Source organism: Ambystoma mexicanum, chromosome 14, assembly GCF_040938575.1.
Source record: "Ambystoma mexicanum isolate Mex_15411 chromosome 14, UKY_AmexF1_1, whole genome shotgun sequence".
NCBI lineage: Eukaryota > Metazoa > Chordata > Amphibia > Caudata > Ambystomatidae > Ambystoma > Ambystoma mexicanum.
The window spans coordinates 24,626,308-24,644,253 of NC_090940.1; the positions used below are offsets into that span (position 1 = coordinate 24,626,308).

Below are 17,946 nucleotides of genomic sequence, written 5' to 3' on the forward strand. Positions count from 1 at the left end.
GATGGCTTGGGACGAGGGACATGGGGCTGGCTAAAAGGAAGCAGCCGGGCAAGCTACAGTGAGTGGGCTGGGTAAGGGGGCTGGGGCAAACCAGGCTGGCTCAGAAAAAGTGGATTTTCATGAAATTAGTGTTCTAAAATGGGGGACTGTGTGCCTCGAAAAAAAGGCCAATAAAATGGTTGTGGCCTACAATTCCACATGAAGAAAAGGAACCAATGCCAGTTGCCACAAACATCGAGCAGTAAATTACTCGGCACAAGTGCATGCAAGCCTAGTGCAAGCGGGGCATCAGCTTTCAGCAATGGGAGGGGAGGGGGGCGCAGAGAGTCCTTCAATAGGTGGATTATACTAAAGGCCTTCTTCGTCACACATTTAACTATTCAGAGGTAATAGAAAGGTACTCCACCATACTCTAGAAGCAACAGTTCTTAAGAGTAATACTTGGCTGCAGAATGTCCCCCGGCAGCGCGGTTCAGGATCCGCGAGAAGAAAGCAGACTAAACTAGAGATCCACAGTAACCGATAACCAGCAGACTAGCAACTAGTCCTCCCCAATTATCCACAGCCAAACCTCCTACCAACGACGGGCAACACCACACAGCCATGTAGTTTGGGTTAGTTGGCAACATTTGCAGTTATTTACATTGTATTCAGAAGCACTCACTATGTGGCAGACATGACATTAAATTGCTGAAGAACCAAGGAATTCCACACTGCACAGAAGTATAGAATCGCTCTGGTATAAGTGTACCTGGAAGGGTTTGAAGAATGCAGAGAAAGGTTCAAGAGCTGCCCTTTAAACCTTATCAGAAACCATCTTCCCAGTCAAGCAAAGGGGCACAAAGGTGTTCTCACCCAGGCCTCCAAAGCTGGTCAAGAAACAGACATCTCACCATCGCAAAGAGCAGAGAGATGCAAGGTGGGCATAAACTAGAAGCAGCCGGCAAGTCAAAACGCCTTAGAAACAATGCCAATGTTAGAGCTCAAGCGAACCACCATCAAACCTCAGGTCACAAAAAAAATCTTCAGCAACCTTAAAAGAAGCCAAATATTCATCCACAAATCACCAGGGCAAGTGCCAATTGGCAGGCTGAGAGGGCACAAGCCCGAGAGCCCTCGGATAATCTGCCCAGAGATCTGCTGCCTGATCCTCATCAGCCCTAGCCATGGGGAGCCATCACAGGAGTGGTAGGACAGGAGTGGTAGGTCAAAACTTCTAGAGTCGATCCTCATCAGCCCTAGCCATGGGGAGCCATCACAGGAGTGGTAGGTCAAAACTTCTAGAGTCGATCCTCATCAGCCCTAGCCATGGGGAGCCATCACAGGAGTGGTAGGTCAAAACTTCTAGAGTCGATCCTCATCAGCCCTAGCCATGGGGAGCCATCACAGGAGTGGTAGGACAGGAGTGGTAGGTCAAAACTTCTAGAATCGATCCTCATCAGCCCTAGCCATGGGGAGCCATCACAGGAGTGGTAGGTCAAAACTTCTAGAGTCGATCCTCATCAGCCCTAGCCATGGGGAGCCATCACAGGAGTGGTAGGTCAAAACTTCTAGAGTCGATCCTCATCAGCCCTAGCCATGGGGAGCCATCACAGGAGTGGTAGGTCAAAACTTCTAGAGTCGATCCTCATCAGCCCATATCTTACCCCAGCAGATCCCCAATTGAAACGGATGGGCCAATCAAGAAGCAGGTTATTGAAGCCTCAAACCACCAATTCAACCCGTTCAATACAGGTAGTCAGCATGCCAAGAACCAAAGGGCAACAAGAACCCCCACCCATAGCAATAACCTGCAAACCCAGGACAATTTAAGTCCGTCTCTACCGCCGATCACATACCAAATACATATGCCAGTAGCATGCACAAAAAGATTCCCCGTCACACACTTGCTGAATACACCTGGGATCAAGTGCAAATTAGCCAACTGACGCAAAAATAATGTTACCATTAGTTCTTTACTCAGGAAACCAACAACAGAGCCCTCGGTCCCGGTAAACAGCAACTAATCACCAGCCACCCTCCCAAGAAAATAACAGAAAGGAACAGTACAACTGCATGAGTATTGAGAACTCAACAGGCTCTGAGATGACAAACAGGTAGTTAGGGACCCAGTCTGCTCTGCCAGACAAGAGAAAAACTCACCCTGCTTTCGGAGGTCCAACATGTGGCACAGAAGCCCCTGGACATCACCTCCGCCTATAATACAGCCGATGATAGGCACCTCCTTAAAAGGCTCAGAATGGGAAGCCAAAACCAGCACGACCTTAAACTTCGTCCAGCAGTACCATGCTCACATGTCGTTGTGGACCTTGGATCTGCCTCCTACTTAACATACACACACCCCGTGGCAAAGATCCTAAAACAACACCTTCTGCAAGGGTAGGCATACGATGCACAAATCAACATCGGATTGAAAAACATGGTCAGGCTGCCTAAAGGTTACGTGCCAGTGTGTGAGCAACAAGATCTCCAAATGGTATGCAAGCATTGGGTCATCTTCTGCCACAGCGCCGCAAGTTCGGAACTTTGTCCATTCGTAAAGGTAACTCGCTCCTCAGATCAACACAGTGGTTAAGAGAATCGACATATCTGGAAAATTCGACCATTGCTTCAAACCAAACACACTAGAGCAGGCCAGAGGCTTGCTGATGGCTCGTCTGGACGATTTCAACAGCCTATCAGAAAAAAAATACAACTAGGCCGCCAGGTGTGGTCTAAGCCAGCAGAAACAGTTGCTAGTGAAATTCAGAGTCAAGTTCTCAACTCCCTGCATGATGCCCAAAGCCCATTCGTTGGCGTCCAAGCGAGTCCAAGAAAACAACGTCACTAAATTCCAACTGATTCGGACATCATTTGGCCATGTGCTTTGCTCAGCTTCCCCGCCATTGACCAGGCACCACACTCAGCTGCCTAGAGTACTTGCATTATATGCCCGGCCCCATTTGCTTTAGATCCTCACACAATTGCCACATCTTCCTGTAAAATGCCCTGGAAGGACAATTCAGAGCAGTGTTTTTGCTCTCCTACTGCAAAAGCAGCCAGGCAGTGGAACAAGTGTCACATAGGCCAGGAGAGGTGGGCTACACGCAAGCATTAGCTCACAGAGGCCCAACAAGGCCAATTTCTGAGGTTGCTTGAGTTTAGATGCAGAGGGGACGCGGGCTGGACCGCTGCCATCGGTAGCAGTACCGAATACCGATAGGACTGCCCCTTCTGCAATGGCAGAGACGGGATAAAAGAAATTAAAAATAAAAAGGCAAGGTGTGTCGCCAGACCAATGATAGTGGTAGGATTAATTCAAACCCTTCCAGCCATCACATGGTGTGGTTATAGGTGGTCTCCAGCCCTGTCAGCATCTGTGCAGGCGGCATCTTATTGGGGAAGCTCTAGTTGCTCCCAGAGGCCGGCCAGCCAGCATATGCTTGCAAGGAGACGTGGTATAACAGATGAAATGGCAGTCTGGTCTACGCGACAATGGCTCAAACCCTTGCCTCCTACTTATCTTGCAATTCTAGGCAATACGGACCATGCTTTGCATAGCTGCTTTGTGCTGTGTGTGGGCACCAACACACATAAAAGTGAGAGCCTCCCTGCTGAGAGCAAGCAAGGCCCAATAGCCTGGGCTAGCAGACTGTGCCCACTCCAAAGGATCTACAACCTCCCTTTAGCCTTCTTATGTATAGGATTACAATGCCCCGCAGCCATCGGGGCGCCCATAAAGACAAGGGCATTTTCTTCAACATAACATGAGACAAAAGTTTAAATTAGAACAATTGCTGACCTTATTCTATGATGACTGTTTAAAGAGGTGTTTTCAGCTTGTTTCTGAAACCATTATAGTTTCCTTCAAGCTTCCGCTCAATTGGTAAATTGTTCCAGTTTTGAGCTACCCTGACTGGGAAGGATCTACCCAGACCATTTGTGCATTTGAAAGATGGCCATTTGATTTGGGATCGTGTCTTGGGTCTTGATGGTACATATGGAGAGATCCTTTCCTTGAGATAGGCTTCCAAAGAGGCACCTATGAGCCAATGACAAGCTCTTAAAAGAGATACTCTCCTTGACGGCTAGCCAGTGGAGATCCTTTATCTGATCTCTTTCCTTTTCCTCAATTATTCTTACCGCGTTATTTTGAATAATCTGGCAAGTGGTCATATTTTTGGTTGGCACCAGCATCAGTGAGTTTCCATAATCCAATCTAGACAAAATAGTTGCTCTTACAATAGTGGTACTACGACCATTTCTCTGTAGGTATGCTACCTGTGATTACGCCCCTAGTGAGGTTTCTAGATACAGTCCAAGAGTTTTTATTGCTGTGCTAACAGGAATAATTATGTCCTTGATGATAAAATCCTTATACTCTGAACTGTGTTTAGCTTGAGCTTGTCTGGAGCCAAAGATCATGAGCTCCCGTCTTCTTTCCATTTAAGCACATCCAATTTTGCACCATCCATGCTTCAATTGTGTAGATGGCTTCCACAATGGCGTGGTCTTTGGTATAACACCCGCTCAGCTCAACCACAAGCTGGGTATCGTCTGCATAGTTAGAGAAGAGGGCTCCAATGTTTTCGAGCACTATGCAGAGACATCACAGGTATAGGTTGAACAAAAGAGGGGAAAGTCATGCGCTATGCGGGACTCCACACCTGATCAAATTTTCTGTGGAGAATGCGTCTCCCCAGTGGATTTTAGACCTATCGGTAACGAAGGAGATTATCCATCTGATCGCATCAGGGGAGCAATTGGCTGTATTTTCCAAAGCCCACTGAAGTTGTTTATGATCTAACAAATCGAATGCTGCGCTCAGGTCTAACAGAATCAACAGGCCTGTTTCACCTTTATCCATAATGGAGGGCATTTGTGTCTGCAGATCCAACATTTCAGTTTCTGTACTATGGGCCGCTTTTTTGTTTGTGAAGGATTTCATTTTTTTTTTACACAAACGTTTGAAATTGAGCTGTTGCAAAATTTTTCAAGAGAAAATTACAATTGGTAATGGGGGGGTAGGTGGTTTGGATCTTGACCCGGTTTTTTCATTAGCGGTGTAATCATGACCTTCTTTAAAGCCTCTGGTATTTTTCCTTCTCGAAAAGAGGAGTTCACCACTCTTATGAGGAAGGGAACAAAGATATCCTTATTTTCTAGGATTATGTTGGGAGGAATATTCTCAGCACATTGAGGTAGATTTCATAGATGGTAATACCTTCACCATCTCGACCGTGCTAATGGGTTGGAATTCAAATTTATCCTCCTCATTCAGATGTTTTATCATCTTGGGAGTATTACATTTTTCCTGTAACAGGACTTGTGCTTCTTGAAAGATTTCTCCCACTTTATTAGTTTTACTTATGAAGTCTTCTTGCACTTTGTTACAGTCTTCTTGTGAGGGGGAAGACTTGTGGAATCAGTGCTTTGGGTTTCTCTATGGACTTCACCATTTCAAAAAGCTTGCTAGTGGAGTTTGACGCTTTGCCAGATCAGGGAAACCTGACAAAACCCTAGTGTGGAGCGTCTAGCATCTGCCAGAGAATGGTGGTTACAGCGTTCAATATGGGAATTCCCACACGAATATTAGTTCAAATAGATCGTTGACTGTGCAAGAGAAAAAGGTAATTAAGGAGGACCGGCGTGGAATTTTGTAAACAGAGTTAGTTCTCCATCTTGCGTTTGACCCCCCCCCCCCCCCCCTGTCAGCTGGGGTTCACCTGAAGGGCTCGATAAGGATGGCACTTTAGGATCAGAAGAGTCCCAATAACCAGTTTCTACTAAAGGGAGGGCTTTTCTGAGCCCATGGTGCAAACCAACCGTGTAAGAGTGCAATCTGGCAAACCTTTGGGACCACCTTGAAAAGTCAAAGTGCGCCAGCCACAGACGTCCTCAGGTTTGATAGTAGTGATTCTAGTTATGCAAAAGAAAGCCTCATGCAGGAAAGTCAACTTATCACGGAAGAGGATGTTACGCGTGACACAAAGGTGACCCGCTTGGGTATGGTGCAAATATCTGGTAGGTGACAAAGCAGGCCCAGCAGCAAGGATCAAATTCAAATCCCTCTGCATCATCCATAAGGCTGTCTGGGGACCACGCAATCTACAAGTGGCTCTTACTAAATACAATCCCTCCATATCTTTAATCTTCCCCTCGCCTCCCCCCCTCCCTCCCTCCCTCCCTCCCTCCAGATTTTAATCTCCCTCTGTCTCCAAATCGTTAATCTCCCTCTCCCACACTCCTCTGAATGCTCACAAGGCCTGGTAGGTCCACCTCATCTTTCATGGTTTATTTTCATTCATCGTTTCCTCCCTGTTGCCCTGTGGGCGCTTCCAAACGCAATTTACTTCTATGAGCGCCTTACAAATGCACAAATAAATAAAATAAATGCCATCATAAGTGTCTATCCCGAATACTCTTCCTTAAGTGAGCAAGATCCTACAAGTAAAGCCATTCTGAGATCAAAGAGCATTCCCTGGGAAACACCTGCACTGGCTAGATCCTTGCAGGCCTTTTGAGCGAGCCATCAGGGCTTTCTCCAACTGCGAATGCCAGGAGGCAGTAGTAATCAGTGGTGCTGGCAGCCATGTGTAGGACACTTCGCCACACAGCTCTACTGTGAAGACCAGTGTGCGCAAGTCTGTCTGGTGGTTCAGGTCGGGGTACTGCCTGTGACCAGCTGGCGCCTAAAGGAATGGGTACTGGCCAGCAGTTCTTCATGGGGTGGGCCTGAAAGATCACAGGCAACCAAACAGCATGGTAGCAACTTGTCTTACCAACTGAGATAGTGGAAGATCACAGGCAACCAAACAGCATGGTAGCAACTTGTGTTACCAACTGAGATAGTGGAGGGTAGGATCACAGGCAACCAAACAGCATGGTAGCACTGTGCCTTACCAACTGAGATAGTGGAAGATCACAGGCAACCAAACAGCATGGTAGCACCGTGTCTTACCAACTGGGATAGTGGAAGATCACAGGCAACCAAACAGCATGGTAGCACCGTGTCTTACCAACTGAGATAGTGGAGGGTAGGATCACAGGCAACCAAGCAGCATGGTAGCACTGTGCCTTACCAACTGAGATAGTGGAAGATCACAGGCAACCAAACAGCATGGTAGCACTGTGCCTTACCAACTGAGATAGTGGAAGATCACAGGCAACCAAACAGCATGGTAGCACCGTGTCTTACCAACTGAGATAGTGGAAGATCACAGGCAACCAAACAGCATGGTAGCACCGTGTCTTACCAACTGAGATAGTGGAGGGTAGGATCACAGGCAACCAAACAGCATGGTAGCACCGTGTCTTACCAACTGAGATAGTGGAGGGTAGGATCACAGGCAACCAAACAGCATGGTAGCACTGTGCCTTACCAACGGAGATAGTGGAAGATCACAGGCAACCAAATAGCATGGTAGCACCGTGTCTTACCAACTGAGATAGTGGAAGATCACAGGCAACCAAACAGCATGGTAGCACCGTGTCTTACCAACTGAGATAGTGGAGGGTAGGATCACAGGCAACCAAACAGCATGGTAGCACCGTGTCTTACCAACTGAGATAGTGGAGGGTAGGATCACAGGCAACCAAACAGCATGGTAGCACCGTGTCTTACCAACTGAGATAGTGGAGGGTAGGATCACAGGCAACCAAACAGCATGGTAGCACTGTGCCTTACCAACCGAGATAGTGGAAGATCACAGGCAACCAAATAGCATGGTAGCACCGTGTCTTACCAACTGAGATAGTGGAGGATAGAGTGTAGCGGCACATGGTGAAATAAGGCTGTAGAGTGAGTCTGTCCTACATTACCATTACGAGGGCAAGAAAGATAAAAGGGAGCTCCCTGATCCCTTGGGTCTCAGCTTTCCTCGGAATGTGTAAAGCGCGAAGGTAGGCCTGTGCCCGATACTCTGAACTTAAAGTGCTGATCTTTTTTTTTTTTCCCCATTTGGTTTATTTAAGAAAAAAACCTTTACATTTAATTATTTACGATACATAATATACATTAAAAATTGTTTAAAAAACAAACAAGGAATAAAAAATGACATAAAATAGTGGAACACACACATTCACATGTACAGGTTACACATAATAATGTTTCATCAGCACTTAATGAAACACCTTGCAGTTAGACCAAACAGTTTCTAGACTCTCTAAGAATATTCCATGCACATAATGATTACAAGATAGAGGAAACACAATATAAATGAACAATATAAATGAACAAAGGCACAGCTATCTATGCTCATTTTCAGAACAATACGATGGTCAAATTATATAGAATAATAATCGCTAGTAGGTAAATAAAACAAGTCTTTAGCCGAAATAGTTTCTAAACCATTTCCCGAAGGTTATTCAGTCAGTTGTCAATACTTCTACCATTTTAGCTTCAATAATTACAAGTAGGTTTATCAATTTAAGAGTCAGGCTTTGACTATAGCCTTCCATGCAGCGTCTCCAGAGAGATTCCCTTGAGATAACTGAACAAGAAAAGGAACTATCAAATATTTGGATACGCCATAACTCAAAATAAGAGCAATAAGTCACCAGATGTTTTAGCGTTTCGGGTATATCAACATTTTCACAAAAACGGCAGAATGTCGCATCAAGACTCTTAGAACCATCGGCCCAATTCTTTGTACGTTGACGTGTGAGAAATTGATTTAATCTGAAACGCATATAGATTTTCCTTGTGAAGGCAGAAGGAAACTGTATTAAGTATTTTAGTCTACGTTCCTATTTGCCTCGAAAGAGGTTGTATTCATCAAATGATGGATAGGTACCCATTTTATCCATCATAATGCTCCAAAAGAATCTTTGGTATTTCTTTTTTTGACTCGGTAGCCACATACTAATAGAATCAGGAGTCTCATGAATCTTTGAGAGAATATTGGTAATTTTTATAGTTTGAAGATGTAAAGATTTTATATGTGAGTCACACACGATTTTATTCAATTCGAAATATAAAGTATTCTTAGGCGGGTCAAGCATTTTAGAGTAGTTTGTGATACATCTCCAATTGTGTTTTACTGACAAAGGTAATATATTCAGTTTGTGGCATATCATTACATTTGGAATAGATAGAGCAATGCCCAGAACAGTTTTCCACAGCTTTCCCTGCAATATATTCAGGAAATCATCAATATCATAGCTGAAGATATCTAGGGAATACAGAATAATGGGTTCAACTTTCTGAAGATAGAATTGAATAAGAGGAAGTAAAGAGAACATGCAGTATCGATGGAAAATAATTTTCATTTGTGAAGCAAGAGTTTTCACTTTTTGGTTGAGAAATTGTTTCCACATTGTTACAGAGTATGAGTCAGTAAGAGGGTAACCTAAATACCGAATCGTAACAGCGTATTCTACTTTCATACCATTTAGGTACCAGGAAAAGCGATGCGGATTCAGTTTTCCACCCGAAAAAATAAGTATGGAGGATTTCATAGGATTAGGAAAAAGATTATGGGTGAGGGCAAAATTTGCAAATAGATCTAATTTCCTTTGAAGCCCAAAAGGGGTTTGGTCAAAGTATAGGAGGTCGTCTGCAAAACCCAACCAATCCAACTTGATGTTACCAAGCTTGGCTGGAAAACACTCTCCAGTCACCCATGTCTCATCCAGACCCAAAAGATATAAGTTGAATAGCACCGCTGCCATGATACAACCCTGTTTCACCCCCCATTTCCATTGAGATGGGGTCAGAAAGAGCTCCGTCCTTGTTCAGCCGGATGAGATAGGATGTATTTTTATGCAACAAAGCAATCAATGCAACCAGATGATGCGGAATCCCCATGGCCAGCATTTTCTTCCACAATATCTCACGGATAACACAATCAAAAGCTGCGGTGAGGTCCAAACTAGCCATGTAAACAGGGCCTTGTTTGGAGGAGGAAGTAAAGGCCTGAAGGTGACAAAGAATGGTGGCATTAAGAGGACAACCTATATGTTTCCTAAAACCTACTTGATAGGGTGACAAAAGGTTACCATCATTGATGTACATTTGTAATTCTTGTAGCAGAAGTAAGGAAAAAACTTTTGAGGAGGCGTCAGTTAGCACTATTGGACGATAGTTTGCAGGTAAATTAGGAGGAACTTTTTGATAAATAGGAATGACAAGGGCAGAGGTCCAAGACGGAGGAATGATACCGGAAAACAAAATAGAATCAAATTTGATTTTAAGAAATACGAGCCCAGAAGGTAGGGTTAGCTTTGTATACACAGGGAGGTATACCATCCGGACCAGAGGCCCTGGAAGGTTTAAGTTTCCCTATAGCCTCAATGATATCGCCAATCGACCACAAAGGTAATGTTTTGAGAGGAAGCTTGGGCTCGCCACCTTTTAACGTATTAAAACGTTCAGGTAGTTGAAATTTAGATCTAATGTAGGCGACCCAGGTTTCAGCAGGAATCACTGAGTCGATCGTAGTAGCAGAGTCACAGGAGATAGTACGCAAGGTATTCCAAATTTGCCTGGAGTCATGTTTTAGCAAGTGGTAGATTTTTGATTGTCTTCATAGTGCAGGTGACCCTTCAACCATTTTAGCTTGTTTCTGTAGCGTTGTCTAAGTTCTAATAAGGTCTGAGCAGGTTGATAGGGAGGTGTTGCCTTTTCTAAGTATTCTAATCTCTGAGTTTTTTTGAGCTTTCAAGTGCGCCACTTGGAGGTTAAATTTGTGAGTATGGTTGAGAAGAACATGGGTCTTCATTTTTAAGGATTCTTTTAATTTTAAAAGATGGATTTTAATTCTGTTTGTATTTATATTGTCTATTTGTAGAAGGGGAATACCTTCTAAGTTGGAATGATGAATGATGTCAATCACACTCAAGGCAGTCGATGAAAGCAAGGCATACCTTGTGATTCCACTTCACAGATAAGGCAACTTCTTTGTCGTTAGAAACAACCCTTTTGTCTCTTTAGACACCAGACACACATCAGAAGCACCCTCTTTGTTAATTTCCAATGCTTTTTTCAATCCAAGTGCCTTTTTCTGTGTGGCTGGTGCCGTCTGAATAGATTCCGGAAGGTTCAACATTGCTTTAGATTCGTCATTCAATTGGTTCAAATCAATGATAGTGTCACCCCCAGATAAGTTACAAATGTCTCTCATATGTGTGTTATGCTTATCGATTTTTTCACACCTTTGATTTTTTTGTTTTTTTTCTAGATTTCCTTTCATATTTTTGATGGGAAGATTTCGCTTTTCTGCACAAGCCCGAGCTCTTCTTTGTTTGGGGAAATGGAGGAATCGCTACTTCTTGTAGGACAACAGAGATTTTTTCTCCAGTTGGAATTAATTCAAGACTCTCTTCACATGGGTCGTCAAGATCAATCAACGCGGATGGGCTGTCCAGACAAGCATCATTTTTTTCATCTCCTCCAGGACTATGCACTCTTAACACTGGAGCTGATAAAGTTTTAAGAGTGGTAGCCATCTCTGAAACCAAGACTGTCAAAGAAGCAATATTTGAGGCATTTACCTCCTCCGATTTCTTTATAGGCCAGCCAGTGGAAATCATGGGACCAGGTCTAGACTGAGAGCCCTCAGACACTGCCTCTGCAAAGGATTTAGTTTGTGTAGCAATGTTGTGGGAATTGGAAGTCTCCACCTTTTTATAACACAAAGACGAGAACATGTTGCAGGAGAGCAGCATGCCCTCCATTTTACTTTGCTTAGTTATGAGATCAAACATTTGAATCTGCAGAGTTTTTAATTCTTTGTGAGTTTGCACATGACCCTTATCCAATAAATTGCTGATCTCCTACAGCAAATCCTATGAACATCTGATGTGCCCATCAGAGTGGCACATGGAAGTAGGTGTCTAAGAAGTCTAGCAATGCCACGTTACCATTAATCATTTGCCCTTTTCAGGCTCTCCATTTTCAAGTGTCGGGCAGGGGGGGTATTGGTGCGGGGTACTAGGTCATATGACTCTGCTCAGTGCAACATTCACAACTTCCACGTCTTCCTGGCACTGATCTGGTCAAGTGGCAAATTACATTTGGACAATATGCTCAAACACCGGATGTCTTCTCAAAGCCTTCCATTATGGTACCTGCATCAAACCCAGATACAAAAAGAATTTTAAAAAAATAAATAGTTCAAGATAATTCCAAGCATTCATTGCTCTCCCGAACAAGGCGGAGTTCCCAATCTATAGACTTCCAGGCGGAGTTCCCAATCTATAGACTTCGTGATTCAAGGAATTCAAAGGGCATTCTGATTCAAAGTTAGACTAAATTCATTATCGCTGCAGTCCTAGAACAAGTGGGAGTACAATCCATGCAACCGTCCCCCCCCCCCCCCACACCTGGCATTGAAAGTCACATGTGCCCAAATGCTTTAAGGCCCACAATGCATGGTCGTGGGCCCATGAGACTGGTCTTCCTTCAGTGGATTATTACACAGTGATCACTGCAGCAATGCACATATGTGCCCCACTAAAGCACGCCAGTGGGGCGAAGTACATATGGGAACATGTCAGAGGTGGAAGGGGGGGGGGGGGGGGCAATCTTGTTGCAAAATGGGTTGATTCTGAGAATTAGCTCATTTACTTTTATTGTTTGAAAGCACTTCCGATGACGTCATACCCAGCTTTCCTTACAATGTGCAATGTCATTTTCTCCAAGTAGCCTTCCCTGTTTCCTAGAAGTCAGACTCTTGGAAGTGGTGCACAGCAGTAGAGCATTGGGGGTTACAGGCAGCTATACACGTCCGTCACATTACAAAATGTGTGAAATTAAACCTTCCAATTCATGATCCACCACAATGGATCACACAAATGCATTATAAAAAAGTATGTCAGTGCCATCAATGATACCGTGTTCATGCACTGTATGAATGCCATCAATTCTTCCCTGGGCTTCTGCCATATCAAATAAGTGCCATGGGTAAATGTCACCCCCACCAGGCCCCACTGTGCATGCCAGGCCTGAATATTAGCATGCACCACAAGCCATTGGAGGGGACACTTGTGCCCGGCTAGTCGCATGTAAATAATGTTCCTTCCCCCTGTACATTATGCACACCATCTTGCGCCAGATTTCCCCACATAAGGAGGAAAACCAGGCAAAACGTGCACCCATGATATATATATATATTAGTGCCGAACATTTGATTTTGCAGTAACAATCACAAAATCAAGGTTTTGGTTAAACATTTGCTTTAATATAGCCTCACACTTTTTACCATGACTTCATTTGCATTAATTCTCAAAGGAATTCTCCCTTTCCTCACTTAGAGGCTCAATGTGACCCAAGCCCTGCTTCGCTCTAGGCTTGACTCTTGCAAAAGCCTCCTCCTGAATCTACCTTCCTCCATTTGCGCCCTCTCCAGCTAATCCAGAATAGGGCAGCAAGACTAATCCTTGGCCTTAAGCACAGGGACCATCTCTCCTGCCCTAAAAACTCATTGGCTACCGGTTGCTGCACGGATTAAATTCATATCCCTCTGCATCATTCATAAGGCTGTCTGGGGCCGAGGGACCACGTTAACGTCAACTTTATCTTATCAAACACTCTCCCTCTAGACCTCTTCGTTCCTCTGGCACCAACTCTGTGTAAAACGTTTTGCTAAACAGGGCAGGTGGTCGATCCCTTTCCTCAGCTGGCTCCCTCCCATGAAACAGCCTCCCCTGCCTCTCACCTTCTTAAATTCCGGAGTTTCTTATCTTCTCATCCCAAAGTTGCTGCGATCAGTACCCTGAGCCCTTATGCATCCTCGGGACCCTGACCTCCCACAGCAATTCTGCCCAGTTTGTCTATCCACAGCACTTGCAGCTGCACACCCTCCGCCCTAGAGGTTCACACTTACACCTCCTGCGGCTTCACTCCGTGTAGCACTCAACAACCCAAGCACTTAATCTGTGGCTCACTCCGAGCCTGGCCCCCCCAGCAATTACCCCCCCACCCCCACGCTGCACTTGCACGTTCTGAATACTCGCAAGGCATAGTGGGTCCGTCCTTCCATTTCCCTCCACTGCTCTTATTAAATATCCTGATTTGTAAGGCATTTCACTCCCATATTCCCTCCTTTTGCCCTCTGGGCGCTTTGAAAGGGTATTTTACTTGCTGTATAAGCGCCTAACAAGCAAACAATATATAAGCAAGCTCCTTTCAGAGGAGTAAAAATCGGTCCTTCAGCCAATTTATGAGGTTCCACTTAGTGGATTTTCAACCCATTTCTGTAAAAAACCCATTTCTGTAAAATGTAATCAGTATATTGAGAAACGGGTTAAATTCCCCGGCAATGAGATAAATCCAGGTCTCCTTGTAGGGTCAGTAAACAGCCATTTAGATGTTTCTCTGTGAGATGATTTCCGTACCATTGTTCAACCACACCACGTTTGTTTTTTCAAGACTTTATTCGGAAATAAGCCCAAATAATGTAAGCACCCCTGGAGCGAAACCCAACCTTTCAATATATACACAAGACACCAACGCAAGTAGCGCGGAAGAAAAATAAATCCCAATTTCTCCACAGGTGGCGTGGGACGAGATCAGAAGGGCAAGCCCGCTTTTCCTCTAACACCAACCTGAATATTCATCTGTCACAGCCAGGGCCAGTCCCCAGCTTCTCATTCCGCAAAGGGAACAAGGGCAGGGCCGGGGCTTCAACAGGACAGCCACGTTTGAGCCACGCAGAGTGGAAGCGCCTTTAAAATAAAAATAGGGAGTACAAATACTGCCAACGAAAATTAGGAAACAGACGCGTAAGGGGCCTGGTCCCATGGCAGCCACCCACACAGCTCGATGGATACGTAGCATACATAGTGATACAGAAGGAAACTATTATTAATGCATGCTCTGAAGTGGTAACTATGTATATTACAATACGAGGTGCAAAGAAATATTAGAAACACACTCAGTACCCCAGTGGACCTCCATGGGGGGTGGGGAGTGTGGGGGGGGCAGTAAATCTCACTGCTTAGCTAGAGGAAGGTTACTGAGCAGCCATGTTGCTCAACCCTTGGTCCTTTACACGTTTGAGCGAAGCAGGGTCATGAAGTCGGCTGTATGTCAGGTGAGGCCAAAGTCAAATATTCCAAATCGCAGATGTGTTCATTTACCCTGACCGCATATAAATATTTCAGGGTGTACTTCCTTCGTCTCTAGTGCATCAATAATAACGCTAGCCTTCTCCCAATAATTCTACAGCTCGACACTCCTTATACTGCTGAAACTTCTTCCTCGAACATTGGACTTGCATGGAACTCAGTGCAAGCTCTTCTAGAAGGCATTATGAAAGAGTAAGTGTAAAAATATGCATACAAGCCTGAGTACTTGGGCATTCCATAATTAAATAGGGATTGGGTGAAAAGAAGTGTAATTAGTGTATAAACTCCTGTACTTCACCTTCAGTTTGAAACAGGTATGTGCAACCAGTACAACCGGAAGCATCTTTTTCCTATTACTTTTGTTCCGTCTGAGATATGCTGGCGTTCAGCTATATTGATCATTGGTCCGTCAGAGAGATGCTGGCGTTCAGCTATATTGATCATTGTTCCGTCAGAGAGATGCTGGCGTTCAGCTATATTGATCATTGCGGTTTGGATGGAGGTTGAAACCACATTGCTGTACTTATTCGACCTTTTACCCCAGTTTAACCTGCTGATTTAAACAGCTCAGGCTAGTTTATCGTCTAGTGCAGTAGAACCAGCTACTTAAGCAGCACTTCAACGTTCCTCTACTTTTGGATTTGTGGCGACCGCAGCAGAGGACTCGGTTAACATAGCTCTTGAGATCAGAGGTTTTCTATAGAAGATCTTCCAGCACTTTTCAAGATCCTCCTCCATCCAGTTCTCATCTCAAATGAAAGGCCACCATCATGGATAGCCCACTTCAAATTTCAAAACCATCATAAGTACATCGATTTCCTCTATTGGAAGCTGTGTTTCAATTGATGTTTCTAGACATTTCTAGGAGTATCCGTCGATAGCTGCAACTCCTCAATTGTTCACAAATCTACACGTTTACCCATTTTAAAATAATTGTTCCGTTATACTTACATAACATTAGCCTAAGGTGCATTTTCAATCCACATGGTATATGATCAGCTTGAAAGTATCTTGCGAGAACCACAGCTAAAGAAACAGCCCGTTTGCAGCATTCTTGTGGACTCAGGATAGGTGTACAACGGGTCAAAACTATCATGTCTTGGCTGCGAGGTGTTAAAAAGCAGCGTATCGGATGAAGATTTTGACAAGATTAAACTTCTGTGGTGGATTGGCTTTCTGGAGAGGACAGGTGTGGCTGCAGGCATCCTGTATACAGGATATCCCTCAAATCGTAATATTGAGAAAGGGACACTTGTCGGAGCCTTAAATTTTGGCCAGCAACAACCCGCAACTGGAGCGGAAAAATATCTAGGGGCTTTGACTCATCATGCCCCATGGCAACTTAGTGGACAATTGAGAGCGGAATTCTGGTGCGGGCCGATGCACACCCCTATAGCTTGCCCTGCGGTTCCGGAGCAGAGCTCTCGTTTAACACGGACAGGGAGAAACTTGTAGCGGGGCACCCAATCCGCTGCTTGGAATTCTTCAACAGACAAGTTCACTGCACACCGGACGGGTGGGGAGGGAGGTTTGGGGGTTTCAGAGGATGACACTTGTAAACTGCTGCGGGGGTGCACAGAGCATTATACTGGCCCAAGCTGTCGAATAGGCACCATCTCTTGCAGCATTGCGACGGGGAACCCAACAAGAACACTACAGTAATCCTGGATGAAGCGGGACACGCACCCACTCCCCAGCCTTCAACTTAGATCGCATTATCTTATGGGCCGCATAAGGGTCTGCAGGGGAATACCCATCAGTGTCCACTCCAGGAAAGGGTACGGCGAGTCCACTGCTGCAGCAATCCAAACAAGCAGTAAACAACACTGAAGGCGATGGGCCGCTAAAGCAAATACTCTTCACTGAATAAATGTTGCAGTGACTTACACACGTTCGGAGCGTTATAGAACTGCGTCGAAAGCTCAGTGCTTAGGCCCCCCGCCCCCCAGCACCTGGAACGGTTGTGCCAACCCAACCACAATTGGAGGCGCAATTCCGTCCTGTTATTGAGCAACATCATCTATCTGTGAAAACAACTAATCCAGAAAAAGATGGTGGCTGCTAAAGAGGACTGCGAAAAGGTTTCAGGATAAATTATCTGCCTCTTTCCAACTACAGTGTACCTCCTTCACAACTGAAATAAAACAGTAATTCTCCGATTTCGGTAAAGACATGGCTACTTTGGGCGAGCGTATAGGAGTTAATGAAAAGGCGCCCCAAGAACACAAGACAGCAAACAAACAGATATAGGATTGGAAGACAAGACACAAAACCTCGAAATACAGTGTGAAGAGTTAGAGAGCAGGTCCCGACGATCAAACATCTGTGTGAGAAACCTCCCAGAATCCGCTTTGGATCCCCCAACGAATATCTCATTTTTGCTGACTTACTTTCAGGGGGAAGAGCTTCCTGAAATCTCTTTAGATCGCCTACAACAAACCGACCTGAAAAAGACGCTGGTGCTCGCCCTCGGGATGTCCACAAAAATAACACATTTTGAGAGCAACCAGGAAACAAAGCTAGATCACCTACAACGGGACAGAAATTCAGCTCTACCAGGACTCGTCTCCAATTACACTACAGTAAAGGTGAGAAATGCAGCCAGTGGTTAGAGTACTACGAGATTGGGGGTTAAAGTATAAATGAACCGTTCCCTTTGGAATCTCAGCGCGGGGTTATTTCTCGAGAAGCGGATCTAGCGCTCTTACAAACAGAAGAGGAGGACAATGGAAATGCACTGGCATCGGAATCTGCTCAAACATCCCAGCGACCCAAAGCACGGGAATGGTCGACTGTACCACGGGAAGGGCAGAAACAGAACGCTGCAGAAAGAAGACTGGAAGGCTCCACTTCGTGACCCAACTCCTAAATCATTGGATTAAAGTGGACTATCTGCAA

At 44.9% G+C, this 17,946-nt stretch overlaps 1 protein-coding gene across 2 annotated transcripts in view; it reads right to left on the bottom strand.

Annotated features, from left to right (window-relative positions):
• BRMS1L (BRMS1 like transcriptional repressor) overlaps nucleotides 1-17,946 on the bottom strand; it is a 198,086-nt gene that overhangs the window by 163,686 nt on the left and 16,454 nt on the right. The window lies entirely within an intron of this gene.